This window comes from Athene cunicularia (assembly GCF_003259725.1).
Source record: "Athene cunicularia isolate RWA chromosome 2 unlocalized genomic scaffold, athCun1 chr2_part2, whole genome shotgun sequence".
Taxonomy (NCBI): Eukaryota; Metazoa; Chordata; class Aves; order Strigiformes; family Strigidae; genus Athene; species Athene cunicularia.
Window position 1 is genome coordinate 1,732,846 of NW_020799096.1, and position 12,212 is coordinate 1,745,057.

Consider the following 12,212-nt stretch of genomic DNA (forward strand, 5'->3'; position numbering starts at 1 on the left):
ACTTGCTTAATGTGTGGAGTACATAGAGGCAGTCATTTTTATTAGAGTATTGATTTATTGAAAAAGCCTCTTCCATGTGCCAGACAGGATTTTGAAAGAGGGAGAAATTAAAGCCAGGGGGACAGACAGGAGTGAAGAGAAAAAAATTGGGTGCTGCTTTAGTTTCCTTAGGACCTGGTGGTGTGAATGTTGTCCATCGGGGTGGGGGGGGGAGCTCACACTTAAGCTTTATAAATATAAAAAGTTTTTCTTCTTAAACCCACTTATATATATAAAAATAAAAAGAAGTAGAAAAGCTCCTTCAAAAAATACTATTGAAGTAATAGAATTTGTCTCAGGGGAATGGGAGAGGGCTATGCAGCTGGCTAAGTGAATGATATATAAAGCAAGGCAGGTAGGCTGAGGAAAAATCTGTTCTCAAGAACAGATTTCATATCATTTTAATGTGAAAATCTTTTGGCGGTGTGTTTTAGTTGATTTAGTCACAGCCGTGACTTTATTTCCAAAGTGGCCCACCTTTCTGAGGGCTTTGCAGAAAGTCTTTTTCTTATATTGTCTCTAAATACTGAAAACTTCTTCATGAAAGAACATTTCATTTTTCTCTTTATTAGACGTTATGTATGATTGGTGAATTCAGGAAGAATACTGTTGGTCTGTTATTGACCATCGCTATCACTTGAAAAATGAGTGATCGCTTATGCAGAAGTCTGCTACTTCTATTTGGAATGCTAAATCTTTGGGATTCACTTAGCAAGCTGATTGCTACTGTTCATGTCCTGAAATTTTTATCTAATACGAGAAAAACAGTGGGGTTTTTGGGAAAAAAAAAAAAAAGCTGTCCTATCCCAGCTTTTTTTTTTTTTTTTTTTAAATAAGAATAAATCTGAGCTACTAGCAAAAAAAAAAGAAACCCTATGGGTCTTGACTTCTAGTTTGCCTGAAACCACATTGTTTCTGTTTTTAAATGATGTCTGAGCTTTGGTTTAATCTTCAAACTACTGTGCTTATTAGCTATTAATAAACCTTAAGTTTAATACATTCCCAAGGCAGGGGAGGTGCCTGAGCATGGGGCAGTGGTGTTACAAGGAGACAGACTTCCTTCATGTGGAAACGGGGTGGTGCAGAATTTCCCATCACAGCTTCCTATTAGTGTCACTTGTCCAAGAAATTAAAAACAGCCAAAGCTGTTAGGGCCAGATCAGACCACAAGAGCCAAGTATCGAGCACTGTCAATTGGAACTTGTAAAGCCAGATTCTTCCTGGCTGCAATGACTGTGATCTTAAAAATGTCAGATGATTCCAGTACCCTTAGAAATCCTTTTAGGGAGTGTTTAGTGTTTCCCTTTGGATTTATACCTTTTAGATGTTTTATCCACAAGAGGAAGGTGCTAGATAGCTTTTGATTAATGTCCCTCTTCCATCATCCCCATGCCTGAGTGTCATTGTTTCCTGACAACAGTAAATTTGAAATTGAAGGAGAAAGCAAAGGAAAAGAGGAAAATCGAAGGTCAGAGTTCAACAATATTTAATTCTAAGGCAGGCACAAAATCAAATGACATAGCCAAGGGATGAGATATGGGAAATGGAAGAAAATAAAAATAAAGCTTACTAAATGAGTTTGAGAGATCAAAGGAGAAATAACTTCCAACAAAGATCTAGTTAAAAACAAACCAAGATAATCTGCATAAATTACTGAAATGAACCCCTTCTCTATGCATTGGTCAGGGAGGGGGAAAAAAGGTTCTATAATTATCTCCTAAGTAGGAAAGAAATCAAAAGGCTCTCAGGAAGTATATGATGGGGAAAATGCTTTCAAGGTGAATTTAGCGTAAGCTTCCCAGTTCCGTGAAATACATTTTCTGACCCCACCCCTCCTGAGCTTTTGGATATTTTCAATTTCCATGAATTTTAATAAGATGAGTGAATGTGGCCTCTTTCCATAAAATGCCTAGCAACTAGAGAATTTTGATCACTTCTCCTATCTTCACTCTTGTAGTCTGAGATTCTAATTTTGAGAGGTCATGAAGTTTCCCTTCATATGTCAATCCACCGAGGCATTTCATGTACCCAGTACATCTTTGTTTTGGTATAGCTTCTCATTTTGGTCACTAAATTAATGCCATCCATCTGTTTACCTAACGAATACATACCAGACATGATTCTACATATAATACTGTTTTCAATGCCTCACGCTAAGCATAATGCAAGTATTGCTCTATAGGTATAATAAGAAAATGCTGACATCTTATGAAAACATTGAGACTCAAATGATAAGCATTAGTGGCAATACTGAGCACCTCTAAGACTCAAACCTTTCCTAAGGGAAACTAGAAAATCCCCGGTACAATTGAAGTTGTCCCATAAGGTATCTTCTTTTAAAGTCTGATTACTCTATCAGAACTTGGGATCAGGTCTCATCCATCTCATTGCCTTATTCTTGGGGATATCCAAGTCAGGCTGATGAAGGAGAAAGTGTTACTGTAATTATGAGTTTAAAAACATACTGATGTGAAAGGTGGAGTGCAGATCCTTTGCACATGACCTCCAAATTATATTCTGTAGTTGACTCTTACCTTCAGCCTCAGTGAACTTCAGTGAAGTTGCAAAGATGTAAATGAAAGCAGATTTTGTTGTTTTAGAGAAAATTTAGCCCTGGACAAACTGTTTGCTGCTTCAATTGAAAGCAGTTATGTTTTTTTGGTTTTGTTACTAGTTTTCTTTCAGTTTCAATTAAACTTTAAAAGTATTATGCATAACATCTGCTTCTGTAGTATTTTTATTACTGAAAAGATATTAAGTGATTACATAGCTTTCACTATGAAGAATGATTCTGGGAAAGGAATTTATCTACTGCTTTAAACAATTTTTATTTTTAGGTGCTCCTTTTTCAGGTGAAATAATCAGAAATCCAGTAAGTTAACTGTAAAATGAACTTTGCATTTCTCTGGGCGCTAAGGAGCAACTTACTGTTTGAGAAGTGCAGTCTCTTCATTTCCATGGTTCCCCTTGATTTTGAAGGGAGGATGATGGTACAGCACAGTGGATTTAGCTTGCATAGGAAAACTAGCTCTCAGATATCAGGGTCTTTTGACATAGTATTGAGCCAAAATTCATTGTGCAAGGAAGCACAAGTGAGTTGGATGATTAACTTTTTCAAACTGTGTGAGACTTGAGATGTTTAATACATTTGATGTCTTTGGAAAAACCAGCGATCAGACAGCCCTAAAGTAACGTTTCATGTCTAGGTAGATGAAAGGCAATCATTTGCAGCTCCACCTAGCTGAAATGAATGTGGAAGCCATCTGCTCAGAATTCGGTTGTCCTGACATGCTAATTCTGGTTAGATTACAGGAGAAAAATCTGCAAGCCTTGTCACATTCCCAGTTCCTTCCACCTGCTCTGTGGCGTAACATTTATAGCTATCCAAGGACTTAGCGCATACGTCTTGGAGTGCAGTGATTTGTGTATAGCAACTACAAGTGAAGAAGAATAAATTCAGGCATACACCCGCCCTGTTAGGACATGCAAGAATTATGTGCTTTGTAAAAGCTGTCACTGCTTTTTCCCTGAGAGCCAACTTATTTCCATGACCCTAAAGTAAACAACGTTAATGAAGGATGCTATGAAAGAGTTTTTGAGTTTGATACTTACTGCTGCTTTCCTTTTTTGTGGTCACGTCATAAGATATTGAGTGGAAACTTACATCATAGAAGGATTTGCTAGGCTAATGTGCTTATGGGCCTGGACTTTTTGCCTGGTTTTCTTTTTTTAAAGTACTCCTATTGAATTAAATTATCTTATTAAACCAATTTAGTTTATATGACATTATATTGACTTGCAGTTATGGGAACATTTAAAAATATGAAATGTGATTAGAATGGTCTGTGACCTGCCATTTGTTGTTGCTGGCCTGCTACAAGAATATCAGATACTGTGCAGACCTATTTAAACATGACAAAGTGGTTTGATATATTAGTCAGTGCAAAAGTTTTGACTAGTGTTTATAGAAAGGCCCCGAAGTCTTTTGAGAATGAGTGAATTTATTGTTTTTTTTCTATTTAAGGATATTCTGATTTATCCTATCTGGAAGGATTTTTATGTCCAGTATCTTTGTGTCTCCATAGCAATGCCAGCAAGGTGACCAGTGTAATTTTTACCGTTTTTTTGTTTTGTTTGTTTGTTTGTTGTTTTTGTTTGTTTGTTTTGTTTTGTTTGGTTTTTTTTTTACTTTCCTTACGGGGAGGGGAGGATGGAAATTCTCATTTTTCTCCTGGAATCTCCTGTGTGCCTTTTCTTAATTTCATTATGCCTTAGCTTGTCTGGATGTTATGTCTTTGAGTCCCTGTCTGCCATGCCTTTTATCTAACAAAGATTGCTTCATTCACTTTCAACAGCCAATATTGCCTTTATGGGTGTATTGAGTGAATGAGGTGTTGTAACTCCCACCAAAGTCAATATGTCTCAGTACTTTGTGCACATTGTGAACCTATACTTTGAGGTCCCATGACTGAAAGGGTATGGATACAGGAAAATACTTCTTTTGCTGTAGTGAAGCTAAACTCTCTTATATATCTAATGTAACAGCCTCTGCTATAATGTCAAAAAAAAATACAATAGAGTGTTGATAGGACACCTTTAGAAATTCAGGCAGTTGCTGACAAGGAATTTTTAGAAACCCTGAAGAAAAGAACTTTACAGATAAACATCAGTGCTATCCTCATGAAGCCTGTTTTCTAATCTCTTTCTGTGTGGAATCTGTTAAGGGAAATTGTATAAATTTTTTATGCATTTATAGAAACACACTTGGGGTTATCTGAAATATCATGGCAAAATATATCTATGCCAAACACTGTCACAGCCACAGACTGTATTTCTTTTAAAATGGCAGAAGATCTGATGGCCTTTTAAATGTTGGAATACTAAGATTACCACCAAATTGGGATAAAAAGTAATGCTAGTTTAAAATCCTGAGTTTTCTGAAAAACAACAAAAAAATCCTTACAGGACTCTAACAATGTATTTCACAAATAAAGCCATGGCCTCATTGTAAGACATTATAAACATATTTTTGTTTAGAATCCTTGAAAACACATACTTTGTGCAGGAAGAAAGCCCTTTTATGTTGTTTTTAGCAGAAACATGGGTTCACAAGTTAGCTTGTAATTTAAAATAACATTTTTTTGAGGAAAAGATACACTGACATTTTGGAAATGGATTTGATCAGATGGAAATTATGATTTTTTTTTTTTTTTCTTCACTGCACAGCTACTTATCTTGTTTATGAGAGAAAGATTTTGTAATTGTATTAGGCTGTCTCCAGAGGCAAAAGCAGAACTATTTTAATCTATCACCGAGTATGCCAAGTAGACAGAAGACAGAATTCTTCCTGGTGTGGTGGCAGACAATGCCCAAGCCCTCCTTTAATTCTGTACAGGTCATTAAATAAAAAAACAAATTGGGATAACATATTAGAGGTTTGCACTGTAGTCTGCTAGAGCGTTTCCATTCTAAAGGATTATTTTCTAATCTTTTGTTCTTAGCCTGAGGGCTACTTGTCTATGTTAAACCATCGAATTTTAAACACCGATATCTAAAGGTGTGCACCTAAATCTATTTTTTTAGCTCTCAGATGGCTTGATTTTCAGATACCTTCGAGTGCCGTCATCTCACAATGCACGGGCCCTTAAGCAAGCTCGCAAGAGTATGCTTAATCAGCTCAGCAATGACAATAGTCATAGCCTGGCTGCATGGCATCATGCCTCAGGTAACAACTCCCAGTTTTTGTAGCTCATGCATAGCACCAAGCAAGACCCACGCTGGCTGCTGCACTGGGCTTGTGTTAAGAATAATGTTTCCAGTTCTCAGCTGGTATGTACAGAGCTGACTGAAGTGCATTAATAGGCTCTTAAAACCCCTAGCAGAATTATGTAGGTTGTCCTCAACCCCTTCTAGAAAGCCTGAACACTTGCTTAGGTGATTGAACCAGAGCTGAATTTTCAGTTTTTGAATTTTTACAGGTTCTCTATAGACACATATTTGAATGTCTAGATTAAGACCTACTGAATGTGACTGAATAAAATGAACTGTACAAACTTCCTTGTTGCTTGTCAGCCCTCTTGTTTGGCTACCATCTATGACTATATCAAGTAATTTCTGTGGCTCTTTTTGTAGCAGAAGGCCGGCGTATGACCAAAAAACCTGCATTATGGCATTCTCAATCTTTTATTGTTAATAGATATTAATTCTTATATTTTATCATACATTGAATAAAAAGTAGATCTAGCATAGTGTAGCTAATGTTTCATTTGATGAAAGAATGGTTAGAAATAGGAGTTCTAGTGATTTCCGGATTTTAAAAAAAAATCATCATACAGGTTTTTGACATGCCTTAAGTTAAATTAGAAAATGTGGAGTCTTGCCCATTTACTTAGTAATCAGGTTGCCTTATGTTAAAATACATTGCAGAATAAAAAATACTCGTGGAAGTATTTGACATACATACTACACTTCTGTACATAGCTGTCTGTAGCACTGTCAAAAAGTTGATCTGTCAAGAACTTCCTTAGTTCATTCCTATTTTTTCCCTGTGAGAGTGATGAAACTCTAGAACAGAATTGCCTGGAGAGGTTGCGAGGGAGTTCAACCAAATGACCTGCAGAAGTTGCTTCCAGCCTGTGATTCTGGATGGTGTTTGAGATATGCCCAAAGTGCTAATTGTTGAAGGTGCAAATCAACCCTAATATATTCTGTATATTTCCTCTCTTGACACATGTGACTTTCATTTCTGTCTGCAGCTTGTAGCTGCCTTCAGTTTCTGTAATGAGATGCATCATAGAATATCTCTAAAGGTTAGGAAACTTTAAATATTAGTTCTAAATTCAGGTTAAAACCCATCCATGGCACCAGTAACCTAATCACAGTTCAGCATTTCCCTCTTAATTGTGCATTTGCAAAATTATTTCAGTTTTGATCCTGTAAACACTCCCATGCCTCACTTCAAATGTTGGAATTGAAGAAATAAGGCTAAGTGTTTAAAATTGAGTATACACAGTCAGGGAATGTGTCCAAGTGTGTTGGTACAATACTTGGTAAAGGAACAGTGGTCTTACTGAAATTCTTTGGTAAGTACCATACTGCAGGTAATAAAAATCTTACCTGAATTTGAGGCAGGTAAGCAAGAAGCGTTCTCATTTTTCATTTGCCTGGCACTGATAACAATGAACATGTGCACAAAGCTGTGCTTTTTTGATGGATATTTTTTAAAAAGGTTTTTTTTTTTTTTTTCCTTTATTAAGGAACAAAAAGATACTTGTATCCGGAGAGCTCTTAAAGTGACATAGGTATGCATTGCGATTTTAAAATCCTTAGACTGGGAGACAATCATAGCATTTCAAGTTCCTCCAGAATGTTCTTTTTGAGTTGTCTAAAGATTTGTGTTTGGCAGAGTAGATGGATTTGTGCTAGTACATGAAAGGTGTGGTTGTGGCAATTCCCATCTAGTGAAATCCACAAATATTCACTTCCATGTAAATTTTGGGGTTTGCACCTGTGGAATTGTACATTTTAGCCCTTGGTCCTCCCTGGGGATTGGTACTTATTAACCGGGGAGACTGAGCTTTGCACAGAAAACATACTATGGGAGACTGACAATTTAAGTATAAATCCTGCCAATATGCTTATAAGTGCCTGACTTCAAAATCAAGATAGTTGCTCAGGTAAAATTATGCAAAACTATTTTCTTGCACAAATACATGTGATCTGAAGCCCCCTTAACTCTAAAAAATAGACTCCTTCCTCCATGAAAATGACTTTCCATTCTTTTCACATGAATTTAAAAATAAATTTTAAAAAGGAATAAAGGAAAGAAAAACAAAATCCACCATATTTCTTTAGCAGGGTATAAACTCTGGCTTCAGAGCAGAAGTGCATTTTAAGGGGAAATTTGACAGTGCTGATGCACTACCTGTCTGTGGCTGTACAGATAACTTCAGCCTGATGGTTCATAATCGGACAACTTTCATAATCAGTAAATTCACATTAAAAATATGAAAAAGTTAGACTTAAGCCAGGAAAACTCCTATGTGCTATTTCTTAAATTTTCTTCTTGCATAGGATTTTTTTTTTTTTTTTTCTATCTTCAGACTCCTTGAGATACTATTCTCTAGCTGTCTTGCTGATTGACATAGATCCCATTCAGAAAGGTATGTAAGGAAGCCCTTAACTTTTAGCTGGAACTTAAGTCTTGTTGAGTTCAATAGAACACATGAATAAATATGTGCTTAACAGTTTCTTGAGGCGTGTTGCTGCTGTGTCATCATACAGTCTGTGTTCTCTGTGGTATTTTACAAATCGGTTTTGTCTAACACAATTTGTTCCACATAGTTACAATTTCAGGTATGACAATATTTTTCATTTCCTTTTACAGCGTATGTGCTTATGTGCACAGATCATGAGTTAATCTTTATTGAAAACTGTTTTAGTAATGTGAATAAAAGTAAAAAAATTTAAAAAGTTTCTGGATTGCAATACATCAGTGTTAAACACAACAAACCCCTTCATGTGAGGCATTACTGTGTGGTTAATCATGCTGTAACTCTTACTTTCTTGTAGACAAATAGAGAACTTGCTTTAACTTGTTTCCAGTCTCTATAGTTTTATTTTATGTACATAAATTTAACTAAAATGGCATAATATAAACATACAAAGCTGTAACAGAATTTGCATTTGTGCAGCTGAAGGCAAAATTGGTTCATATTATTAGCAATAACGGCTCAGTAAGATCTAAGTCTTGTCCTAGCCATAGTATAAACTAGTTTGAGTTAGCTTGGTGATACCCTTACCAATCATGATCAGCTGACAATGATAAGTTTTCTTTTTAAATGTTAAGCACAAAAGTCATTGCCTATCCTGAATGCTGAGCCGTGTTAAATGCTAGTTTTAATTAGCATGTTTTCCAATGTGCTTAGTTAAAAAAGTGCTTAGTGGGCATCTGTCTGTACATTCATCCTACTCAGACTACTCACAGGAAGTTGTTCTGTTTGGAGGAATAGCTGCACTGTCAAAATGTTAGGAAGTAGAAGTGTCAAAATCATTGTTCTGCAAACTGGTTTTGAAAGCGTTATTCCATCTTTGTCTTACAAAATCAGCAATCAAAATTTTCCATAAAACAAACCATAAAGTATTAATAGGTTTCTTACTCTCGGGTCCATTCTCTGAAAATGCTGGAAGAAAACTTATGCAGTGGATCACCATGATCCTGAAGGTTATTTGTTTTCATGCTTAGGTCGTAAACTAAGTAGATTATAGGAGCAAGTGACTTAAAAAAAAAAGGAAAGCGTATACATCAAGAAAGAATGATACATAGACTTTTGGCCAATCACTTGTACAAAATTTCTTGTACTGAATGATTGCAGGGCAAAGTCCTTTTAAACTTAAAAATGTCGAAAGTAACTGAGGAGGGGATGAGGAGGAAAAATATTCTCTTCAGCTCATCACTTCTTTGACCTTAGTTATTTCATTCTTCTGAAATATTTAGGAGAATGAGATCAGTTTGATGGATGACTTTGTTCCCTACACTTTGTTACAATATTTAGACAGTGAATTATGAAAAAAGTTGATGCTAGCTGAGGATAGATTCAGTCTTTTTTTTAACCTTTTCGGCTTTATTGCTCCATATCATAGATTTACTGGAAACTGAGCACAGTTTTGTACACATACTTTTCCTGTTCCCATCAAGCCAGTCTCCTTAATTCATGATAGATTTTACCGGAGAGCCAGAAGAAAGGGAGGAGAGGGAGAGTACTGTTGGACTAACATACTCAAGATAAGCCTCTTTAAAGCGGCATTTTTAAAGCCATAAAGAGTTCAGATTCATAAACTCTGTAACTGACAGTCCTCCAAGAAATAAGGCAAAGATGCTGACATGGCACTGTTAAGTTTCCATAGAGAAAATTATTTCAAATACAATTGGGAGTGACTGTAACACAGACTTAGGGCTTTAGAGATTTGAGGATTATGATTATATTACACTCAAACTTTTTTTTTTCAGTTATAAAAAGGATGGGACAGAGGTTCTGCAGCAGAGGTAAGGGACTAGGTTAATATTTATTTAACAATAAAATAGTAACAGCAGAGGTCAAACTCTCTCCGTGTAGGGGGAAAAAAGAAGGAACACATCAACATTGTACCATGTTAGATAAAATAACCATAAGAATTCTGCAGATATTAAATGGCTAAACCTTTACTATGTCCAATATTAAAAAAAAAAAACAACCAAAAACCAACCAAACAACAACAAAACAAACCAACAACAAAATAATTTTAAAGTTTAGCTGAGAATAAAATAGATCAATGACAAGAGTTTGGTTTTTGACTATCTCAGTAGGCAACCTATTGATTAGATCTTTTCCCCATATTTCACTCAAGTGTGTGACTAGTGGAGTGCTTTTATTACTGCTTTTGTTGTTTAGCATGAAGTTACTGACAGATACATTAGTTTGAACTGCTTTCAGATTCATTATTCTATCATTATTTTCAAGGTTGGGTTGATAGGAAACTATTAAATATTGCTACCTCCACTTTTGAAGACCCAAAGGTTGCTTATTCTTTCTCTTAGAGGAATGGTTCAGAATAAACTCTTCTAGATGGTGGCAGCTCCAGTCTAGATACAATCTGTCACTTCAGGACAGCACGCACAGCGAGAGCTCCATAATAAAGACTCTCCCCAGACATGACAAAGTGATAAAATAAAGTCTCTATCACTTTTCAGGACTTCTGTATCATGACTTATCCTGCTACTAGAAATGCTAAAGTCCTGTTTATATTGTAGCTAGATTTGCAATACGAAGGAATTTTTTGTGTTTGTTTCGGAATTCTTGGATACATAAAAACTAATTCATGGCTTTCTAGCTCACATACATAACATTTTTCCCATCTCTAGACCACCTGATATGCGTGAGGGGTATCTTGGGAGTGAAAGGAGAGATGAATGCATAACCTGGTAATTCTTAGCATCTTTGGCTAATGTAGTAAAACTGGTGAATTAACATACCTGTTGTAAATCTTTGACGTACTATGAATTGGAGAGGAAGAAGTTCTTAATATAAAAAGGTGCATACTCCTTCCCCCCCTCCCCCATTAGTAGTATAGCCATGAAATTCAAAATTATTGTGACTTAAAAGTATTTAAACAAAGTGTAGTCCCAGTTCAGTTGTTGAAATCAGATAAAAAAACTTATTAATTTCTGTATAATGGATATAGCCATTAATATTGTAGTTAACACACACAATCTCTTTCTCTGAGGATTGCAAATTCTGTAAAATCACTTTACTGAAAAACTACTTATTGTATATGTATTGTACAAGTACAGTGAATGTAAAAAAGCTGCAGAAGTGTGTAAGCTACAGGAACATCAAATTTATATCCTATTAGCAACTCATAGAAACATGCAATTACATTCAAAGCAACTGGTTAAAGTCGGTTATCCTGCTGGTAAAGGTGGTACAAAACTGTCCTTTCCGCAGCTTGTATTGCTGCTTTATAGTACAGCATTATAGGGATGTTATCAGAGTGTTAGCGGGCAGATTGCTTTCTGTGAAGAGATGCTTAAGAGGAAAGCATGACTTCCCCTCCTGAATACCACCAACAGTATGCTAAGGTAAAACTGCCAGAGGTAAACAATGCTCACTACGTCTTTCTGAGCAAGGCATCTGCATAATTACATCCTTTTATTCTGCTAGGTATATTGTAACCTCATTTTTTGTTTAGCTGGTTTTTTTTCTTCAGTGAAGTTCAGGGGTGCTCTTGTACACACTAGAGCCATGGTCTCCTATCAATAAAATCAGTCCTTGATCTTTCCCCTAGTTTGATTCCGCTTTCCTGCTGTTGTCAAAACAAATTACACTGGGTGTAACATACTCGAGTACAATGTAATGGATTCAGTTTGCTGCTAACATTACTTTATTTTCTTGTGGCGATTTTCATTGACTTTTCTCAGTGTTTTTTTTGGTATTCCTTCTGCATTGAAGGTGGAGGGAACCTTGAGTTGGTTTGGGTTTTTTCTAGCTCTTCAGAAGTCTTTAATGACACCTTTTGCCTAGGGAAAGACCATACAAAGTAAGGTCAGAAATCATAGCCATTTTTTTTTAGTGTTCTATATTCCTAGTCTGAATACAAGGGAACGTTTCTACTTTTTTTTTTTTTTTTTTTTTTAT

General features: G+C 35.9%; 1 protein-coding gene across 2 annotated transcripts in view; it reads left to right on the forward strand.

The window, feature by feature from the left end:
* Positions 1-12,212, forward strand: part of CNTNAP2 (contactin associated protein like 2) — a 1,177,736-nt gene that overhangs the window by 396,526 nt on the left and 768,998 nt on the right. The window lies entirely within an intron of this gene.